The sequence below is a fragment of the Coenobita brevimanus genome, chromosome 50, assembly GCF_032717465.1.
Source record: "Coenobita brevimanus isolate Jiangsu-jjx chromosome 50, ASM3271746v2, whole genome shotgun sequence".
NCBI lineage: Eukaryota > Metazoa > Arthropoda > Malacostraca > Decapoda > Coenobitidae > Coenobita > Coenobita brevimanus.
In genome coordinates, this window is record NC_137003.1 from 2,019,684 (window position 1) to 2,024,593 (window position 4,910).

Below are 4,910 nucleotides of genomic sequence, written 5' to 3' on the forward strand. Positions count from 1 at the left end.
TCAAAGTTTATTGGGAAAAAACACAAACATCTGACATTTTCCTTGACAAATCTTATAATGCCCAAACACCTTCCTTGACAAAAATACCAGCCATTGGTGTTTGTTGTGATAAAGCTGGTGTGTAGGTGGTGTGGTGGTAGTGGGGAGAGAGAGAGAGAGAGAGAGAGAGAGAGAGAGGAATGAAAGGAGGGAAGGGAGAGAGGGGAAAATAAAGGGAAGGGGGAAGAAGAGGAAAGGGAGAGAGGGGAGAATAAAGGGAAGGGGGAACAACAGGAAAGGGAGAGAGGGGAGAATAAAGGGGAGGGGGAAGAAGAGGGAAGGGAGAGAGGGGAGAATAAAGAGAAGAGGGAAGGGAGAGAGGGAAGAATAAAGAGAAGAGGGAAGGGAGAGAGGGGAGAATAAAGGGAAGAGGGAAGGGAGAGAGGGGAGAATAAAGGGAAGAGGGAAGGGAGAGAGGGGAGAATAAAGGGAAGGGAGAGAAGGGAGACAAGATCCCACACAGAGCAACGCATTCCTTGTGTCCCTGTCATACGCTGAAGAGAAGAAGCATGGAAGGAAGGAATGGGAAGGAAGATGAAGGAAAGAGATGAAAAATGAAGGAAGGGGAAGGAAGATGAAGGAAAGAGAAGGAAGGAGGGGAGGGGAAGGAGGGTGAAGAGGAAGCAGAGGAGGGGAAAGTAAGTGGAGAGGGAGGGAAAAGAGCGGGAGGTAGGGATGGAAAGCAGTAGGAAGGAGAGAAGGAAGGGAGGGATGGAAGGAAGAGAGAAGAGGGGTAATGTTGGAGAGAAAGAAGCGCAAGGAAGGGAAGGACGGAAGAGGAGGGGAAAGGAAGGAATGGAGAGAACGTGAGGGGAAAGGGGGGGGAGAGAAGCTTCTGTGAATTTAAGAAAAGTAATGCAGAGAAAAGAATAAACAAACACACACACTTACACAAGCACACACAAACAAACAAATAGAGAGAGAGAGAGAGAGATGGCTGTAAGCACAAGGAAGACCGAAGTGGACCTACAAGAAAAGAGGGAAAGAGAGGGGAGGAAGAAGAAATCAGAAGTCAACGAAATTAGTACGGAAGGAAGAATAAGGGGAGACAAGACATGAGATGCGAGGAGAGATTACTGGGGAGGAGACGGGAGGGGAGGGCAAGGGGGAGGGTGATGGAAGGAAGAGGGGAGAGGATGGTGAGGGTGAGGAGATGAGAAGGAGGAAATAAGACAAAATTAATCCACTAGAGAGGAAGGGAGGGAGGACTATGGTGTAGATTGAGGGAAGGACAAACAGAGAGAGAGAGAACAATAAAGAAAGGACGGAGTAACTTGAGACGATGATGTGGGATAGTGGCATTCTGTATCCCTCACCGCTGAACAAAAAGTGTGTGTGTGTGTGTGTGTGTGTGTGTGTGTGTGTGTGTGTGTGTGTGTGTGTGTGTGTCACAAAGAATTATTGATGCACAGAGAAACATGCAAAGCCTTCCTCATTTTAGGAATATTAGGTAATAGGGGAGTATCAAGCCAAGCCTCTCTAATTTTAGTAATATTAGCAAATGGAGGAGAATGTCAAGTAGATGAGGTGGATGATTAGGCAGATTTTTTTAGCTGTGGGTAGAAAAACATACCAAGCCTCCCTCAGATTAGTAATATTATCCAGCAGAGGAGAGTGTCAAGTAGATGTGAATTATTAGGCAGACTTTTACATCTGTGGGCAAAGAAACACAATAAGCCTCTTCCAGTTTAGGACTGTTATCCAGCAGAGGAGAGTGTCAAGTAGATGAGGTGAAATATTGGCCAACTTTTGTATCTTTGGGCAGACAGACATACCAAGTGTCTCTCAACTTAGAGGAAAGTGACAAGTAGAAGCGGTGAATTATTATGCGACCTTTGTCCCAACTTTACCTCGTAAGTCACATTATTGACCCGTGTAATATGAGTCTTTGTTGTTACTAAGGTGGTGTAAATACAAACAAACTCTACTTCTCTCCTTTACTTCCTTCTGTATTCTTCCCTTCTTCTCTAACCCTTCAAACCATTCCCTCCTCCTCCTTCTCCCCTTCCCTCCTTCTGTGCCCCCCTGTTTACCCCCCCCCTTTCGTTCCCCCTTTCAGTCTGTCCTTCCCTTGTTTCTTCAAAGTATCCCTCCCCTTCCGCTCCCCTTCTCAGTCTTTCTTCCCCTTGTTTCATCCAGTTTTCTCTCCCCTTTTCCTTCTCCTTCCAGTCTTTCCGGCTCTTGCATCCTTCAGTTTTCTCTCCCCTTCCCCTCCCTCTCCCAGTCTTTCCTCCCCTTGTTTCCTCCACAACCACAACACAACATCACCACAAACCAGCCAAATGTTGTTTTTGACACATGACACGAAAATTGTTATGCCTTAAGGGAGGGAGGGAGGAGGAAGGGAAGATGGAGGAATGTAAGAAGAGGGAGGAGAGTGAAAAGAGAGGGAAGGAAAATACTGAGAAAGGATGATGATGATGATGATGATGTGTGGAGGGAAGGAGGGTAGGAAGGAGCAGGAGGGGGAAGGTAGAAGATAAGAGAGAGAAAGAATGGAAAGTGTTGTGAGAACTGGAGTGTAAAAAAAGAAAGTTAGGTTAGTTAGGTTTGGTTAGATCAGAGTGACCCGAGAAGAGGGAGGGGATGGCTTAGGTTGTGGGCAGGAAAGAGGCTGTTTGGGGTGGGGGTTGGGGTGGGGGTGTAGGGTAAGGGAAGGTGTGGGGGTGGGGGTGTAGGGTAAGGGAAGGTGTGGGGGTGGGGGTGTAGGGTAATGGAAGGTGTGGGGGTGGGGGTGGAGCGTAATGGAAGATGTGGGAGGGTGGAGGGTAAGGAAGGGTGTGGGGGTGGGGGTGTAGGGTAAGGGAAGGTGTGGGGGTTGGGGTGTTGGGTAAGGGAGGGTGTGGGGGTGGAGATGTAGGGTAAGGGAAGGTGTGGGGGTGGTGGTGTAGGGTAAGGGAAGGTGTGGGGGTGGGGGTGTAGGGTAAGGGAAGGTGTGGGGGTAGGGATGGAGGGTAAGGGAAGGTGTGGGAGTGGAGGGTAAGGGAAGGTGTGGGGGTGGGGGTGTAGGGTAAGGGAAGGTGTGGGGGTGGTGGTGTAGGGTAAGGGAAGGTGTGGGGGTGGGGGAGGGGGTGATGTACAAAAGGCAGTAATGTAAATAGTTATGGTGAGAAAGTGTACAATTGGGAGACAGAGATTAAACACCAGGTTTGGCCGTATTCATAAAGTTTTTTAAACCCAAGTTGCCTTTGTTATTGCATTTATCTTAATTATTGCAGCTACTAAACACAGAAAAAAGTAAATAAATAAATAAAGGGAATATCAGCATGAAAATACGAGCAAGCGAAGTTATCTCTGCAAACATTTTAGTGTTATCGAAATTTGTTTGTCATAAGAAGTAGTTGAGATCTTTTGTGAATTTGGTAGTGGGAGAGGATTGGCGAGTTTTTCTTTTCCCCTCCCCCCATTTTTTTTTTTTTTTTGTCGGTCTGTGTGTTAGCTCATGTTACCTAACCTGCTTTGTCTCATGAGGAAAGAGAGAGAGAGAGAGAGAGAGAGAGAGAGAGAGCAGAATAGGCAGAGGAAAAAGGGAAAGAAGGAAGAAAAGTAAAATACTGAGTTGGAGTAAAGGGTGATGTGGTAAGGGAGAGAAAGAAGGGAGTGAGGGAAGATGGGTGAGGGAGGTGCGGAGGCGTGGCACAGATGGATGAGGGAGGGAGGGAGAGTGAGAGGGAGGAAAGTGCCTCAGAGGGGAAGGAAGAGGGGAGAGATAAGAGAGAGATGGGAGAGATAACGTAAAAAAAATACAGACTTAACCAGAAGAGAGAGAGAGAGAGAGAGAGAGAGAGAGAGAGGTGAGTAATGAGTGTATAAGTTTGTGGATACAGGTTAACCCTTAAGATGCGAGGCCACTTCTGAACTGAAAGTGGTAAGTGGTTCCTTGAGAGAGAGAGAGAGAGAGAAGAGAGGAGTGTTGTGGTTATTATGACAGCATGACACTTGTACTTGCTGCTTCCTTGACACCAGGCAGGCTTTTTCCTTTCTCTATTCCCTCCCTTCTTCCTCTTCCCAATCCCTTTCTCTCTTTCTCCCATTACTTCACCTCCCTTTCTCCACTTCTTCTTTTCAACCATCTCCCCATTCCATCATCGCCTCTTCTCCCTTTTCCGTCTTCCCCTCCTTCTTTTCTTATTCCTTCTCTCCCTCCTCTTTTTGCCCCTTCTGTCTCTTTGTCTCCCCATTTTCCCCTTCTCTCCCAGCCCTCTGCTCTCTCTCAACCTCTTCCTTTCCCTCGTCCGTTTCCCTTTCTCCCTTCCATCTCACGCTTTTCCTTCTCACTTCTCTACAGTGTGTATTCCTCCCTTCCTTTTCTCGTTATGGTGGTGGTGACAGTGATGTAGGTGTGGTGGTGGTGATGGTGGTGGTAGTGGTAGTGGAGTGGTAGTGGTAGTGATCTGAGTGTGGCGGTGGTTTTGTGGCAGTGATGGTGGTAGCAGTAATGATGGTAGAGGTGGCAGTGGTGATGTTGGTGGTAGTTATCTGAGTGTGGTGGTGTTTTGTGGTAATTATGGTGGTAGTAGTGGTGGTGATGGTGAATTAGAGTCTGGTGGCATTCATGCTAGTTGTGGTAGTAGTGGTGGTGATAGCAGTCATGGAGATCTAATTGTGATGGTGTTGTTAGTGATGAAGGTGATGTTAGTGATGGTGTTAGCAGTGAAGGTGATGGTGATGGTGTAGTGCAGGTGGTGGTAGTGGTAATGGTGGTAGTGTTAATGGTGTAGTGAGCTACACTTCTTACCACAAAACCCTCCCTAACCAACACAAAAAGGTACCGGTAATGAGTGTGTGGACAGGTGTGGGAGAGGGTGAGTGTCAGTGAGTGAGAGTGAGTATGACAGTCAGGAGGAGTGGCTGAGGTGATGAGTGTGTAT